The 18,288-nt window shown below is 42.3% G+C and overlaps 1 protein-coding gene across 4 annotated transcripts in view; it reads left to right on the forward strand.

Annotated features, from left to right (window-relative positions):
• Positions 1-1,712: 1,712 nt before the first annotated feature.
• FYN (FYN proto-oncogene, Src family tyrosine kinase) overlaps positions 1,713-18,288 on the forward strand; it is a 269,661-nt gene continuing 253,085 nt past the window's right edge. Inside the window, exons 1-2 of one of the 4 annotated variants that reach the window (XM_077487100.1) lie at positions 1,718-2,223; positions 7,344-7,424. The gene's annotated coding sequence lies outside the window, so the exon portion shown is untranslated. Of the gene's footprint in view, positions 2,224-7,343; positions 7,425-18,288 lie in introns of all 4 variants that reach the window. The other 3 variants (XM_077487103.1, XM_077487102.1, XM_077487099.1) reach the window with 3 other exon arrangements.

Here is an 18,288-nt window from a genome sequence, read left to right on the forward strand (position 1 = left end):
ATTATAGGCTTACTTATAGGTAAAAACAAGGGAAGTTTACTTCTTCTTTAAGAGCTTTCTGATCATGTGACCGTGTGATAACCAATGATAGAGGTCACATGATCGGAATGCCCGCCACCGTCTACCAGCATTTAGAACTCCTAAAAGGCCATGGGCAGTGGTGGGAACGGATAACAGTTTTTTATTTGATAATAAGGCTACATACACCTGGCTGTATAAAATACTGATGTGTTAGTTCCGATGTATGATGATACTTAAGAAAAATAATAGGCTGCACACCACAATTGTGATCCAAAATCCTTTATTGGGACATCCAAGAGTGACACCACAAGAACAGAGTGCCTAGTAGGTAGCCGCGTTTCACACTATTATAAGTGCTTAATTATCTATGAGTGACACCACAAGAACAGAGTGCCCAGTAGGTAGCCGCGTTTCACACTATTATAAGTGCTTAATCATCCAAGAGTGACACCACAAGAACAGAATGCCCAGTAGGTAGCTGCCTTTCACACTATTATAAGTGGTTAATCATCCAAGAGTGACAGCACAAGAACAGAGTGCTCAGTAGGTAGACGCGTTTCACACGATTATAAGTGCTTAATCATCCATGAGTGACACCACAAGAATGGAGTGCCCAGTAGATAGGCGCGTTTTACACTATTATAAGTGCTTAATCATCCAAGAGTGACACCACAAGAACAGAGTTCCCAGTAGGTAGCCGCGTTTCACACTATTATAAGTGCTTAATCATCCAAGAGTGACACCACAAGAACAGAGTGCCCAGTAGATAGACGTGTTTTACACTATTATAAGTGCTTAATCATCCAAGAGTTACACCACAAGAACAGAGTTCCCAGTAGGTAGCCGCGTTTCACACTATTATAAGTGCTCAATCAGCTAAGAGTGAGACCACAAGAACAGAGTGCCCAGTAGGTAGCCGCATTTCACACTATTATAAGTGCTCAATCAGCTAAGAGTGAGACCACAAGAACAGAGTGCCCAGTAGGTAGACGCGTTTCACACTATTATTAGTGCTTAAGCAATTAAGCAATTATAATAGTGTGAAACGCATCTACTTACTGGACACTCTGTTGTTGTGGCGTCACTCTTGGATGTCCCAATGAAGTATTTTGGATCACAATCATAGTGTGCAGCCTATTATTTTTCTTACATATTGGAGGCGACCCGAGGCGGGCACCCACAAGTTCCATAGTCTCATTCCACCTGGAGCAGCAAGCCTTCTCTATTTTATACAATGATACTTGCTTTTAGATCAGTATTAAATGAGTAAAATTGTCCTTTTTTTTTTCTGAATACCAGAACGCATGGTACGTGTATACGTACATCCTCAGATGCAGTTTTTGGAGCGCTGCATAGAAAAAAATGGCCTGGTCGTGAAAGGGTGGCACATTTTCCAGAAGGTAAGTGCTTAATTATATTTGTAAGCACAATCTGTAAATAAAAACATGGCTGCTTCCAATACTATGGAATAAAGGCTGAACTCATGCATCCTAGCAGTGGTCCTTCTACATCAATCCACAATATTTATGTGATCCATCTCTCCAGAAGAACCATGAGCCCAGCTGGTCAGGACCTCCATCTGGATGGTAAGTGTGATGGTCTTCAGTGAGTAGCAGAGGAGGAGTAATATAAAGCAAGGGATAAGGAGGACCCTCCCTGTCAGTGGGCTGAACAAGCAAGCCAGCCTGGGGTTGGCTGAATCCTCATCACAAGGAGAGATTTTTGGAAGCAATCAAAAAAAAAAAAAAAAAACTAGAGAGAGATCCAGGGACTCGGCACCCTTTGTCATCTGGTCTCTGTAGTGCTCCGATTACTGGGAAAACACTGGGAGCGATCGTGTAATCCAGGGATTTCCTGCCATCGTCAGGCCACACTGATTGCTGGGCAGGGAAGAGGATCAGGAGGCTGGGAGTCTGTGTGCAGCTCCTGCAGCCCCCTCTCTCGGTCATAGGAGGAGGAGGAGGGAGCCGAGCTGTTTGCTGTCACACAACTGCACGACAAACCGGGGCTCTCCATGCACTGATTTTGTTCTGTCACATCGCAGCACCGGGTGTGACCCCAACTGGGGGGTGGGGGGGGCTTGTGTTGGGGGGGCACTCAGTGCCATACTACTAGATCAGCAAGGACAAGGGGGCAAGCCTGGAGTACGATCACAGCAAGGATGATGTGAATGCAGAGCTGAGCCCAGGCCATCCACTGCAGGTACATAGACTCCATCAGATCTCACCATACATCTATCTATCTATCTATCTATCTATCTATCTATCTATCTATCTATCTATCTATCTATCTATCTATCTATCTATCTGTCATCCACCCAGCACCCAGTGATCAGTACATAAGTGCCTGTCCATATAGCTTTCCATGTCTGTCTGCAATGATATATACTACAGCCATAATACTCCTGTACCTGTGTATGTGCCTAGTCCAGCAGGAGGTGCTGATCGGTGGGTGGGTTATTGTCTCATTGTTCCCCCGATTTAGATGAATGTATTCTCGTGTGTACCCCATCATGTGTTCTGTATTTGTTCCAGCTCCTTTGTGTACATATACAATAGGCTTCTGCTCCATGTCGGTGATCAGAGCTACACAGGCATGTTCACGGCTAGGGACACACATCACATACAACCCATGGTGCTATATATATATAATTATTATTATCGGTACGTATAGAACTCAATTTACACTGTACTTTACACATATATATTGTACATGCGCATATATATATATATATATATATATATATATATATATATATATATATATATATATATGTGTGTGTGTGTGTATATACATATATATTTATTTTATATATATATATATATATATATATATATATATATATATATATGTATGTGTATTTATTTATATATGTGTGTGAGTGTGTGTGCATGTACAATATATATGTGTAAAGTACAGCGTAAATTGATGGAGTTATATGTATGTGTATATATATATATATATATATATATATATATATATATACACACACACACATATATATATGTGTATTTTTTTTAACATTTATATACATATATATATATATATATATATATATATATATATATATATATATACATATATATATATATATATATATATATATATATATATATGTGCATCTACAATATATATGCACAATATATATATGTGTAAAAATACAGTTGGCGCTATATAAATCGCGAATAATAATAATAATTTATATATATCTATATATATATATATATATATGTATATATGTGTATGTGTTCTGATTAAAATGATGCGTTGTATTAATCACACGAGAAGACACCAGCGTGTACACGTTCACTGAGCGATCAGATCTCCCGTGTTGTATATCGTGGCTCCTATTATGACTTTGGCACTGGTAGCACAATGACAATTTTGGGGGAAGGCACCACGTTGCAGTATTTTCCAACCATGTGCACCGAGAGTAAATCCGCACCATTCAGAAGACCGGTATTCATGCCCGTTCGGCCACAGACTACCGACGCGCAACACGCACAGGCCTATAACGCTATTTTATAGCTAATTCAAAATCTAGAAAAGGCATAGCTGATGGATAATTCTGGGCACTGGACAAAACCCTCTTTCATTTGCCAGGCCTGTAAAAGCCACAAAATCCCCCACCCCCCTCCCCCAGCCCCCCCTAGTGCGGTCAGGATATTAAACAAGGATTTGTTGTTTTGGGTCATTCTTTATTATTTATGGCTTCTTTGCTGTCACTGTCCATCTGCAGTTTGGATGCTGTTTTTTTTTTTTTTTGTTTCGTGCAAATCGCTTCCGTCCTTTTATACATTTTATAGAATTTATGCCCATCCGGGTGGGTGAAAAAATTATTTGCCGATTAAACATGTAGCATGTCTTTTTTAAGTAGACATTTAGAGGACTTTTGGTGGTAAAATTATTCCTGTTCTTCTTGATTTCTGTAGAAGGCTCGTGTTAAAATGTAATTTCTCTCAGTTGGGTAGTAGATATTGCTTTTTGAGTTCCTGGCTAATAAAGATTGTGGTATTGTATGTGGGAAAAGGATTAGGAGACAAATACTAAAACAGCCCATTGAGACCTTGTGTTTTCCTGCTTGTTTTCAGCTCATCAACTCCCACATCCTTCCTCCCCTCTGATAAGCAATGTTTCCAGTCTTACTTTTTTCCTACAAGCTCCTTTGGTCCTTTCCACACCCATATCACAAATATTATTTACGTTAAGCTTTTAATGTGTCTATAATATCATTACTTATTCTTTGTATAACAAAGGAATGCTATAATTCTATTTTCAGGCCTGCGGAACTCCTGCTAAAGCCAAATAATTTAGGCTCAATGGGCAAAATACCCTTTAACATTGGTAATCAGTAGGAAGAATGCCTCCCTAAAGCTAGGTACATACTATCAGTTTATTTTTTGTTCAACCCTGGGGGCTGAACAAAAAAAAAAACTGAGAAGCTTGCTTGTACTAAGGCAGGCCAGAGACGGTGCAAATTTCTTTCCAATTCCCCCACAGACAGGGGAATTCCTCCTGCCGAGCAATTGTCTTCTCCTGGCAGGGAGGCGGGAGCGGGCAGGGGAAGCCGTCTCCACCAGGGGGAAGACGATAATCACAAGCGAATCCGGCAGGCTGGTTGTACCCAAGTTGATTGATCAATCAATTTGGTACATTCAGCCTGGCCATTAATGGTTCAAAACTCGGCTGGTTCAGAAGGAGATTCAAACAGTGTATGGCTGGCCTAACTATTTTATGTTAGTACAGTAATCTCCCTGCTGAGCTATTGTGTTCTGACAGGGGACTGGACCCCTCCACTAGAACACATGCCATTGGCTGTGAGCACTGATCGGATGCCGATTGGCAGGTCTTTTTTAGGCATGCCCCTTCAACAGAATCAGGACGTTCGGCCAGCTGCTGTTGAAGCTACTGTCGTACACCCGGGCCGAATGTTGGCTGGTTTCTGTTGAACCAGCTGACACGGGGCTGATATTCGGCCCGTGTGTACTGGCTTTTACAGTGGGAGTCCATTTGCCATTTACAGACATCTAAAGAAGGCCTCTGGTGTCATGCCTCAGGTTCTGCCAAGTGGTGTTGGCTCCAGAACTATGCAGGCACCATCAAATGGGGGGGTCAATCCCCACTACTCATGGAACACTGTTTCAGAAAGATGTTTTCTAGAATTTAAAACACAAGCTGCTTCCAGGGTATAGATTTTTAAGCAATGAAGTCTGTAGTTGACATGAGGACATAAAGCCTTAAAGTGGTTGTAAACCCTTACAGATACCCATTGAAGTGATTGACCTCAGGTCAGAGAAAGAAGGGGGCGTAGAGCCGAAGTTACACTCTGCAGAGCTCAGTGAGGAAAGCTGATTGGAGGGAAGAGACACACCCCCATCACACAGTAACAAAGTTAAGGCTGTCAATCAGCTGGAGGTCCCTCTCCTGTCACCTATTTTCTCTTGGTGTCTGAAAAACTTGTCTGAAGTGATTCATACTGATAGCAGAGAAATGAAGCAACAGACAAAACTGACATTTAGTGCTCTTCGCTGAGACAAGTACACACTATAGAGGGGTATGCTTTGTTCTTATTTCATGTCTGAGGTTTACAACCACTTTAAGCTGGCCATAGATGGATCAAAATTCAGCCAGTTCATCAGGGACCGGCCAAATTTCAATCCATGTGTGGCCATTCCCACTCTCCAGAAGTTGATGACTTCTGTCAAACAAGCTTGTTGGAGAATTTTTTTCTTACAGGTGATCAGTGTATTCTGAGAGTCCCCACCATCGCAATACAATGTTTGAGCAGGGAGGATTCCTCTATCCACTTCACATGTGTGGATAGAGGAATCTCCTTTTTTTTTCATTTAGCCTGCTGGCTGAACTAAAAAAAAGATCCATCTATGGCCAGCTTTAGAACAGCCTTTCTCAACCTTTTTTACCCTGGAGTACCCCCAATTTACCTTCGGGGGCCTCAGGGTACCCTTTCAAAAATGATTATATCCACATTTTAGAGTAAAGCAGAGTGATCAGTAAGCTTTGAATGTAAAGTAGAAGTATGGCCAAAGCTATTTTGGCTATGCTTCTACTACGAATCACAGGAGTGAATTTTGTTTTGCACTCCTGTGACCCATTTTCAGCCGATAGAGGGCTAAAGCCCACTGTCAGCTGACATTATTCAGCGGGTCCAGGCTCAGATAAGATCGTCGAGCGCCACCCTGAAGCCTGAACCCGCACGTGGCTCAGCCTCTCAGCGATCCACTGAGAGCCTGTGGCGCCCCTCCCGCCCCCTCTACAGCCCAGCGCTTCAGTGAGTGAGAGCGGAAGGGGAAAACTAAGCGATTAGCGTTGTTTGATTGCTCAGTTCTTAGTGCAGAGGTGGCGGGGGACAGCTGCAGCATCTGATCGATGCTGCAGCCACCTAGGTGAGTATAATCCTGTATATTGTGTGCCAGTTGAGAACTGCCCCCTTACATATGTAGTTGTAGGCAGGGCTTTTTTTCTCAGAGAATAGGTGCAGGAACTCAACCATGCCCGCCACACACACATACCTGACAAATAGCATCAAATAGTAGCTCTTCCCTCTGCATATAACCCCCTCCCTCCATTGCCCTCATCTTCTCCCCCCTCCTTAAAAGCTCCACCATCTGTCATATGTCTTACCTTTCTTGCAATATTAAGCTGAAACACCTATCTGGCTGTAGTACTTCCCAGCATACTACACTATACTACAGTCACTTGCAAGGGAGATTATGCAGTAGGAGCATCAACAACTGGTCACCAGGGAAAAAATTGAGACCACAGAGGGTGCAGCCTACCATGCACCCTCCCCTGCCCATGACTGCACTGAACCCTGGGCACCTGTTCTGTATCTCCCTTGTCCCTGTTCAGCACTCAGTGGGATCTGTGTAGATCTGACCTGTGGGAGCTACAGAGAGATAAGCTATCACTTGTAAATGCAGAAACTGGACTTCAGTGTTACCAAGTGATAGTGGTAAGCAGGGAGCAGAAGACCTGAGCCAGAGGTGGTGGAACTGAGTTCCCCCTAGTTCCTGCTGAAAAAAAGCCTTGGTTGTAGGTTGGCGATCAGTCTGACATTGTTCATTGCTGGAGGAACCCCTAGCTACCTATTGAGGAATCCTGAGGTTCACAAAACCTTGCTTGAGAAAGCCATGGAGCCACGATAGACTCCCATTTCATACAGCAATGTTTCCATAAAAAAATAAAATAATATATACATTTTTATTAGGACTTTTGGCTGTCTTTGTACTAACCTCCTCTAATTCCCTTTACAAAAGTAAAGCTCATCATAGATGGAGCCATTTTCTTTTCTGTATCCATAGGTTGTAGAAAAGTAAATCGCTTGATTCCCCCATCAGCGCAGTCAGTGCAGGCCGGGGAGCTATTCCCACTGGGAGAACACAGTGAGTATTATTACTAGTGGCTATAACAGCCACAAACAAAAATCACATGTAAAATCCAGCTGGCTGGTTGTAACCAAGTTGGTAGATCGATCACCTTGGGTACATTCAGCCTGCTCCTACATGGTTCAAATCTCGGCCGGTTCCTGCTGAATCGGCCAAGATTCGAACCGTCTATGGCCGGCTTAAGGCAATCAGGCTTTAATGCATTTTACAGTTATTTTTATCTCGCATATGGGACTTGTTGATTTAAGTAGCAATCAAAGAGATGGCCTAGTCAGTGAGCTGCTTTATGTTGCTGTTTTCATCAGATATTATGGTAGAAATGAAGTTATAGAGAATTAAAAAATGGCCATAGCAGCATACCTTAAAGTTTCCTTGGGTTCATCTAGGGTTGTGGTAGAGGTGAGTGAGTGATTTGTATTTGAAATGCCACACTGTAATAATTAAGTCCATTTACAAGTTTATTCAAGTAATGGATTTTTTGCAAAGCCAACGCTTTGAGGAGTGCAATTCAGCTCCCTTCATCAGGGATTGAAACATTATAAATTGATTCAATATTCAATCTACATATAGTTGGATGTTATTGTTTGAACAGCAATCCGTCAGGAGCCAATTCATGTAGCCTAGAATTTAAAAACTGTCTAAACATTATTTACCCGGTGAGACACACAGCTAACACACAAGGTTAAGTATCCTTGAGTAATGGTTATTTTCAGTTAAGTCCAATGAAATTTGAAGCTTACAGTCACATGCCTGAAACTAGAGGGCCTTAGGCTGGTGTTAAAGTTACGTGAGTTGAGCCTAATGTGTGTTAGCTTACTATTTAGCTGTTTTTCCTACACTTAGGCCCTGTTCGCAACCTAGCGATTTGGAATCGCTAAATTTTCGGCAAAACATGCCATGCACATTTGGGGGTAATTCGTTCTTAATGACACCCCAAATGCAGTGCGACAAAAACACGTGGCAAAATGCACTTTGGTTTTTGTGCAACAAACACGCATAGGGCAGCCCATTCAAGTGAATGCACTGCCCCATGCGCGTCATGCAAAAGGCATGTAAATCACCACAAAAAAATCACAAGCAGGAAAGAGTGTTCCTTCTATATAAAGTGTGAATGGGGCTTTATACTTTAACCACTTCAGCCCCAGAAGGCTTTACCCCCTTCCCTGACCAGAGCATTTTGTGCTGTATGGCACTGCGTTTCTTTAACTGACAATTACGCGGCCGTGTGATGTACCCAAATAAAATTGCTGTCCTTTTTTTTCCCACAAATAGAGCTTTCTTTTGGTGGTATTTGATCACTTCTGCAGTTTTTATATTTTGAAAAAAAAACTATATTTTTTACTTTCCGCTATAATACATATCCAATAAAAAAAATAGAAAAAATATAATTTCTTCATCAATTTAGGCTAATATGTATTCTGCTACATGTTTTTGGTAAAAAAAAAAAAAAATCCCAATAAGCGTATAATGATTGGTTTGCGCAAAAATTATCGCGCCTACAAACTATGGGATACATTTATGGCCTTTTTATTTTTTTAATATTTTTTGCTAGTAATGGAGGTGATCACCAATTTTTAGCAGGAATGCGACATTGTGGCGCACAAATCTGACACTTTTTGGAGACCAGTGACACCAATACAGTGATCAGTGCTAAAAAATGCACTGTCACTGTATAAATCACATTGGCAGGGAAGAGGTTAACATCAGGGGTGAGCAAAGGGTTAAATGTGTGCCTAGGGGGTGCTTGTTAACTGTGTGGGGGATGGTTTGACTGGAGGAAGAGAGAGATCCACGGAGAACACAAGATCTCCCTCTTTCTCACTGACAGAACAGCGATCTGCCTTGTTCACATAGGCAGGCCACCGTTCTGCCTCTCTACAGATGATCGTCGGGTTCCCAGTGGACATTGCGTCCACCAGACCTGCTGATTGACTCCCACTGTGTCCAGTCACAGTTAGAGTGGGTCAAAGCAGCGCGTCCCATACCCGAAAGAAGCAAACAATGAACAGGTACATTGTTTCACGCAGCTGGGCCACCCTGCCGCAGTATATGTGCGGTGGGCGGTCCGGAAGAAGTTAAAGTGGTTGTAAACCCTCACATATACCCAGTAAAGTGACTGGCTTCTGTTGATACACAGGGATTAAACACATTCTCCTACATGAGTTGTACCTATTTTTTCTGCGGTCTTCTCTACAGCTTTTCAAAGTGCAGAATTTAAACAGCTTGTCTGAGCTTTAGAGGGTAGGGGACAGAGAGCTGATGTTACACTCTGCAGAGCTCAGTGAGAAGAACTCTGACAGCTGATTAAAGGGAATGGGCACACCCCCTTCACACAGCACACAGGAACAGAGCTGAGGCTGTCAATCAGCGGGAGGTCCCTCCTCTGTCACCATTTTTCTTTTGGTGTCAGAAAAACTTGCCAGTTGTTGGTTCATGCTGATAGCAAAGGAACGAAACAGCAGAAAGAAATGAAATGAGAAAAAATAAAACTTGCAGTACAGTTGACATTCGTAGAACTGTTAGTAAAGCATCCACAGCATATTTTTACAAAAAGCTGTAAGTATAGCCATAGCAGACCATGCGGCCGCTATAGGGCCCACAATTACAGGGGGCTTAGCTGCTCTGTGATTTATGCAGGGTACAATAGCAAATCATTTTAGATAATTAATGTATATATTATATAGTATGCAAACCTCTACACCAGGGATATGCAGTTAGCGGACCTCCAGCTGTTGCAGAACTACAAGCCCCATGAGAAATAGCAAGACTCTGACAGCCACAAGCATGACACCCAGAGGCAGAGGCATGATGGGACTTGTAGTTTTTCAACAGCTAGAGGTCAGCTAATCCCTGCTCTACAGTATATGACTGCTATAAAAGCAAATGGTACTCTATACATTTAGAATTGGCTTTGAAATGGAAGTTAAAGAAGAAAGGCGCCTCCTAATGATTTTACTATGGGGACCCATAGCACATAATTTCACATCACCAACAGTTAGGCGGGACTGGTCCATGGATCTGTCATGTCTTCAACTCAGTCAAAAACAATTAAACAGGTTGATAGAGAAGGCATAGGGTTCAATTAGATAATGACATTTTCTCCTTTTATTTCTTGTCTAATGTTGGCATTTGTGTGAGTTTGCAGTTGTAGGTTACACATGCTGCTGCACTTAATTATTATTGCATTTGCACTCACAATTTTCTTTTAAGCCTGGTTAGTGCGGGAATCTTGCCCACTGTGCCTTTGTTTTCGGACAGGGGGGATTGCCCACCTGCCAGAACACACTGATTAGCACTCGCAGCCATTGGCTCCAAGAGCTGATCAGATGCAGATTTTCCAGCATGTCTCTTCAACAAAAGCCAGTTGTTAAATCGGCTTCTGTCGCAAAGACAGCTGTACATACTGACCAAATGTCAGCTGGTTCAACAGGAGCCGATATTCGGCCCGTGTTTACCCAGCCTTAGTTCCCCAATGGCAAACACCTCTCGCAGTGCCAGGACAAGGTTGTCCAGTGCCCAGGGTGAAGATGTCAACTGCGCCCTCCTAGTTTGATACATAGGAGTCAGTGTTTTATCAAGACAAGAAAATATTTAAAAGGTTTTAAAACAAAATAGAACTTGATATACAAAGGGGGTGCAAGTTTCTATATCAGTGTGAAGTATAAATGGGTATGTGTGGTGGTGCAGAGATAATTTAAAACAGGCCTATCTGCTTAGGTAATGTGGCACACGCCCACCCGTGCCAGGTGCCAACCTTCGTTCCCCCAGAATATCTGAGACAGAAATCTGACATTGCTAGACCAGTTGCCCATAGCTTCTAGATTTACTTTTTCATGCAGCTTAGAAAATAAAGCTGTAGAGCTGCGTAGCTCAGCTGTCACTTGTTTAGTGCCTGGGTACCCGTGACCTAAACCCCATTTATCACTGTAATTTGTACATGTTCTGTGAGTTATTGTTCTACTGTATTTTACATTGTTTTATATTATTTATTATTCCATTATATCCCTGGGTCCTCTGTTTTTTTTTTTTTCTTTTTTCTGGGTATTTGAGATGTACGCTCTGAAGTGTTTTTACTTTATTCTTAAAATTAAAAAAAACATTTAAATAAAAGCTAGGTTCTGATTGGTTGCTAAGGGCATCTTCATCTGTTTTGTTCTAAACACTCTTTTGCTAATTATCACATTTTGCTATTTTAATACATTAACTTCACTTAGGTTCTATGCACATGGCACATCTAGCCCCTGTGTGTATAAGCCCGGGAGGCACAGGTACAGTGTCCAGCCTGGTAAAGTCTATTGCAGGCTGAAATATGATTAGAGCCCTGTGCATTTAGACATTCCATGTGCAAAGAGCCTAACTTTTGCTGCTTATCCTTCTGATGCTGCAATCAGGACCCCCTTCTGGACTTCTGTTCAGGACAAGCAGAATAAATTTAGATGAAAAAAAATGGTTTAATTAAAAAAAAAAAAAGACTTTAATTAGGGCTGCAACTAACGATTATTTCCATAATCGATTAGTTGGCCGATTATTGTTTCGATTAATCGATTAATCGGTTAATAGCCTTAAAAAAATAAAAAGTGGGTCAAATTGGTGTTCATTTTCAACCACAGTGACGGGAAAATTTGGAAATAATAGAAAACTTCTTAGTCAAAGGAATTTTCAGACAGTGTATATGGTTTTCATTCAGAAATTACATTCATTTTAAAAACAGAATTTTAAAAACAAGTGAAAATTTCAAGCAAAATTCTTTCATTCAGCGAATGTACTACGATTTTTCATCTGAATATTTTCATCTGAAAATTGATCCAGGTGGCCAGCATAAGGCTCGGTACACACCTATGCAGTTTGCTTTTGATCTGTTTCTGCAGTGCTTTCTACGTATCAGAGAGACACAGGGGCTGGGGTTTAGTGGGCGTGTCTACGATGCCGCAGCACCGCCTCCCGTGGCTAATTTTATATACATTCATTGGACAGTTGAACATTGTACACATTACCATTTAGTTAATATATGCGTGCTGGGGAGGCGGGAATGGGCGTCTAATTTATGCGGCGCGTGAGTGAGAACGTTGCTCATTCTCGTTAGATGAAATATACAAAAAGGGCACTGTGCATGCGCGGTGCCGTTAAGCACAATGGGAAATGTAGTTCAGCGGTTGCCGTGACGTCGCTTTAGGCTGGGTTCACACCGCTGCGGGGGGAGAACCGGATGTGATTCGCACAGCAAATCACATCCGATCTCCGTAGCACTGCGAGTTCAGCCATACAGATAGTATGGCTGAACTCGCAGCGGTCCCGCAGCAAACTCGCACGGGACCCTTTTTTGGGTCCGCAACGGAATCGGATCGCATGGTGGTTCACACCATGCGATCCGATTCCTGTGCGAGTCGGCAGATCGCACTGCGATATGCCGACAGATCTGGGGGTGTCATTAACATAACATTGACACCCCCAGCCGTCCGCATAGGGCAGTGTGAACTGCCGGCGGGAGGTATGCGATGCGGGAAAACGCCGCGGATTCGCGGCGTTCCCGCATCGCAGCAATGTGAACCTAGCCTTAATGCACACGAATCGCAAACCCAGAAGTAATGGAAAGAATTGCTGTAGTGTAGCAGGGAGGACCATTATTACATACACATTTAACAGGTTAACAGGTAAGAAATTATTTTTGGAGGAAATCATACAATTATTATAAATCAGTATGTAATAGAGAGTGGTGGTAATAGGTTAACATCTTTTTATCTTTACAACCCCTTTAATTTAAGCTTACTCTCCAATATAACATGTATGTTGCATTACTAATAGGGAGCCTATTTTTAATGCTTCATTTTCACAAGTATCAAAAGTCACTTTACAAGGTGGGCACTGTTATGATCTGCAGTGATTTTCGCTGAGCCGTTTTCCACATTCACCTTCTGGGTGTATATAGTAATTATTTCAATCAAGGTCACAGTCCATTACATCATAAATGGCATCTCATTACCATGCATTAAATCCAGAGGACGGATCATACATGTCAGCTGTGACACAGAAAGAAAGGAAATAGGCTATTTTGCCAAGTAATGCTGCAGTGAAGCAAATGATTACATATACTGTAGAAAGAAAAAAAAAAAATTATAGCCTGAGCTGATCATAAACAGGCAACTTTACAGATTGATTAGTGTGTATATATATATATATATATATATATATATATATATATATATATATCAAATATTGGTTTACAAAGCATACATGTACAGGATGATCCACACAAATCACATGCAAGCTCAAGCCTGATGTATTTGACCAAATGATCTGGCCAGAGATCAGTGAAATGAATTGGATGAAGACAGATTTGCCAAGGGTTTGCCATATTCTAACAGAAAAACAGTTTTTTTATTTTCTCTAAAATATGTGCTCACTCCTGCTATACAGGCATACCCCACTTTTAAGTACGCAATGGGGTTTATTTAATAAAGCTGGGAAGTGTAAAATCAGGCTCACTTCTGTATAGAAACCAATGAGCTTCCAGTTTTTTTTTACCAAAGCTTAATAGAACAAGTTTAGGTTAGAAGCTCATTGGTTTATATGCAGAAGTGAGCCTGATTTTGCACTTTCCAGCTTTAGTAAATAAACCCCATTGTTTACTTAAAAGTGGGGTATGCCTGTATCCTCCTAAGCTCTATACTAGGATTGTAACCAATCCTGACTAAATCTGAGGCTCTGATGAAGAGGGTACTCCCTCGTAACGCGTAAGCCATTTGCGAAACCATCTGGTTCCTCCTAATACCCAGTCCAGGTTGCAGATGTCTAGAAGACACTGTTCAGAATTCTTGCAGCAATGTTAAGCCTTCTTTTTAACGTTTGTTTGTGAGCATGACTCTTGTTTTTATTTGAATAAAATGTATCTTTGGTAATGCACAAGGTTGGTGCGCCCTCCCTGTTTTTCTATATGTAACAATCCTGACTAAAGCCTTGTACACCCAGGTAGGTGTTGTTTCCTTCAATCCAGAAGGCTATGCGATGTTAGTACAGCGATCTCCCCGCTGAGATATAGTATTCTGGCGGCACTACCTCCCTGTTAGAACACACCGGTCAGCGCTTGCAGCCAATTGGCTGTGAACGCTGATCGGATGCCAGTTGGCTGTCGGTATTCCAGCATGCGTATTTGACAAACGTGGGGGTTCTGTAGGACAGGCTGCTGTACACACAGGATGAATGACGGCTGGTTTCTGTAGAACCCTCTGATACTGGATGATATTCGGTCCATGTGTTCCAGCCTTAACCCTAAGCTTTATTATCAGATCACAGAGAGGAATAGATTTGTAAGGATTCACTCATTTCTAGTATGCTATATCAGACTGCTATAGAGAATTTAACATTGGGCTCCCAGTGGTGATCCTTCCTTTTAAAAACTCTGACCGGCAATCGCTGATACTGTGGCTTCAGTGCTTTCTAAATCATCTGTCTGGTACAAACATGATCAGGAGTTCTGAATTGCTTTGTATATTTGTTCCAGGTCAATGAATCAAAGAATACTGATGCCAAAGACAGTCAGGCAGCTAACATTCAAAAGAAGATCAGCAATGGAAGCCTACATACTTATCTCAGGATTGGTTTCCTTTGAATATATAATGTCAGTGTCCACTTTTATCCCACCATCCCAGGCTAGGTAATCCTCACTCCCATACTTTCTGATGGAAAAAAGCTTTTTAGGTATGGGGCACAAGTGACCATCCTTAAGTTCCCTTTCACACTGGGGTGGGAGGTGCGTCGGCGGTAAAGCACCGCTATTTTTAGTGGTGCTTTACCGTCGGATTTGCGGCGCTATTCGGCCGATATCGGGGTGGTTTTCAACCCCCCCCACCGCTAGCGGCCAAAAAAGGGTTAAAAACCACTGCAGAGGTGCTTTGCCAGCAGTATAGCTGCCCTGCACCATTAATTTCAATGGGCAGGAGCGGTGTATATACCTCCTTCACCTCTCCAAAGATGCTGCTAGGAGAACTTTATTTACTGTCCTGCTAGCGCACCGCTCCAGTGTGCAAGTCCTCGGGGCTTTCACATTGGAGAGACAGCAGCGGCTGTTTCAGGTCGGTTTGCAGGCGCTATAAAGCAATAACGCCTGCAAAACGACCCAGTGCGAAAGAAGACAGTGCCAGTCTTTTTTTTATTTCTTTATTTTAACAAAAGGACAAGAATGACATCTTCCATGAATAATATCTAGAACTGATATACTAAGAACAAAACATAAGGTCAAATGGCGTACAACTAGGAATTAGGTCCAATCTGAAATAACATGAAAAATATATATCAATCAAACATTTGGATTGCTGTCTCATCTTGGTCATGAAAAAGCACGTAACCCCAGATCCAAGATCATGCGCAGTCATAACCCACGGAAGTAATCCCCATGTAGTAAAGAAATATCAAGCCATTCCTTCTTTTTTTTCTTTCCCCTCCCCCCCAAAGAGAAAAAAAAATAAAGAAAAATATTGAATATTGAATAAATAATAAAATAAACCCCCCCCCCCCCCCCATCTGCAAAGGATGGTGGGGGGGAAACACATTCCACTCCAGAACCGGTCAAAATAGAGGGCCCAATACCTAATTCCTTCAACTAGTAGGGCTTCTTTCCTCTGAGTTAATAAAAGTGTTCCATAAAGACCATGTTTTCATATATTTGAGATGTCCAAACAAGATCTTCAAATCCGATTCAATTCCTCCACCTTCCTAAGCCACAATTTCACTGAAGGGGTTTGTGCCTGTTTCCAGGTACGAGGAATGCAAGACTTAGATGCATTCAAGAGATGGCACAAAATAGGACAGCGCCCGTCTTAAACACTCTCTTGTAAGAAAAGGCATCCATCCAGGTAAGTCCTGACACCAGAGTTTACTCAAGATGTACACCTGTTGTAGGGAAGGGTTGAGCGAGCACAGATGGGTAAGCACTTAGCAGACCTTGCTGAGGATGAGCTATCAGCAGACACTGTCACTTTGTACTGAATAGTGAAAATTAAAGTAATTTTCAACTATTGTTTTAAAATAACAAACATATCATAATGTTCTGCTCTGTAAAAAGATTGTGCACAGAGCAGCCCCAATCCTCCTCTTCTGGGGACCTCGCTGATGTCCCCACCCCCATTCTCTCCTCACAGCCTGTGATTGACAACAGCAGGAGCCAATGGCTCTTACTGCTTCCTCCAGGTCCAGTAAGGAGAGAGAGAGAGTGAAGAGAGAGTCACTGCTCTCGAACACAGTGCTGGATCACAATCAGGCTCAAGTAAGTATTTACCACTGCTGATGTGCATAGGTTTTTTTGCCTTAATGCAGAGAATGCATTAGGGTAAAAAAAAAATTCTCCTGCAAACTATTTTAAAACAGATGCCAGATGGGCAATTATGCTGTTAGTGACAAGTCACCAATGTCAGGATAGCTAAAGAGACTGCCTGTCCCTATGAAATGATATCCTCTGTAGCCAGATGCAGCAAGGAGTCACTCTTTTCCTGGCTTAAACACTGCTGAACCTTGATCGCTAGCAATGGGAGCAATATTTCACTGCCTCAGCTACAGAGGGTGCCATTCCATAGGGACAGACAGGCAGCCTCCTAGTGAACCTACAGCTGTCAGTTTTAACAAAGTGCCAGTGGCAAGATGGCTAGTGGTAGAGTTGCCTGTCTGACATTAACCCTTAGACTCCTTTCACATGGATGTTCCGATTGGGTCCACCTCTCAGTTTTTCAGGCAGACCTGATTGGAACCTCCATGCTTCTCTGTGGAGAGGCGGACATTCACTGACACCCACTGCCATCCGATCTGGTCCGCTAAAAACAGGTGGATGGGAATCTGTTCCCCATCTGTCTGGCGGATTGGATCAGATTACAGTCGGATGGAAACGGACAGGCGGTCCATTTTCATCCGACCGCCCCATAGAAAACAGCGTACTGTGCTCGCAAGTAGATACAATGGCTCATATTTGGTGGACATGCTCAAAGGTATGCAGACTATGGGTCAGGGTCTATACTCTTCGTCGTAACATGATTTACATCAAACTTAAAAGAGACCCCTATGATACCCTTTCTTTGTAAACCAATCCCGATTGCTTCGTCCGAAGTGCCAACTGGCTCTTTATCTTTTCACTGCAACTATGTTGACCATTGCGAGAGCCTGGAAGACCCCTGTGCTTAGTTTTGAAGATGTTAAAGTGGAAGTAAACCCATCGTGCTGGGAATGCTAACTGCCCATTGGCTGTGCTCTCAACCAAACTGTCAAACCATCCAATGGCTGGTGTCATAACAGATCACATGTGCAGCACCGTGGCAGTTGAAGATTAAACAGAGGCAAAGATGGCAGCTTCCTTGGCTGAAAACGATAGGGGAGTTTACTTCCACTTTAAGCACTGCATGAACCATATGATCAACGAGAAATTGACAGCCCTTGCTTCTGATTCTCACAATAAGATTCTCAAGGTATGGCAACCGTGTATAACATATACCCAACCTTCCTGGTTTGATAATAGACCTCTTTTAATTTAAAGGTCTCCTGCTGCACACCCCGCTGGACTCTACCCCTCCCTTTCTTGACACTTTTTCCTTTTCTCTTCTCTTTAACTCTTATTCTTCAGTTTCCGCCCTACCACTATTCTTAACATACATAATCATTATTGTTACTCAGCCGCCGGGTGTAGGTTTGGCGAAGATGGTTACAGTGATTATACCTCACCATTTGTTTACAGTATATTTATGTACATGGGCAGCCTCTCTTTTTCATTTGAACTGTTCAAATATTCGAGGTGTCTAAGCTTTAGATCGCAATGCACCATAATCTGGAGCACCGAGTGCCCTTCAAGGACTCCAGTTAATATTACATTGTATTGGCGACATTT

The sequence above is a fragment of the Lithobates pipiens genome, unplaced genomic scaffold, assembly GCF_037356315.1.
Source record: "Lithobates pipiens isolate NorthernLeopardFrog02 unplaced genomic scaffold, aLitPip1_a1.2 Scaffold_18, whole genome shotgun sequence".
Classification (NCBI taxonomy): Eukaryota; Metazoa; Chordata; class Amphibia; order Anura; family Ranidae; genus Lithobates; species Lithobates pipiens.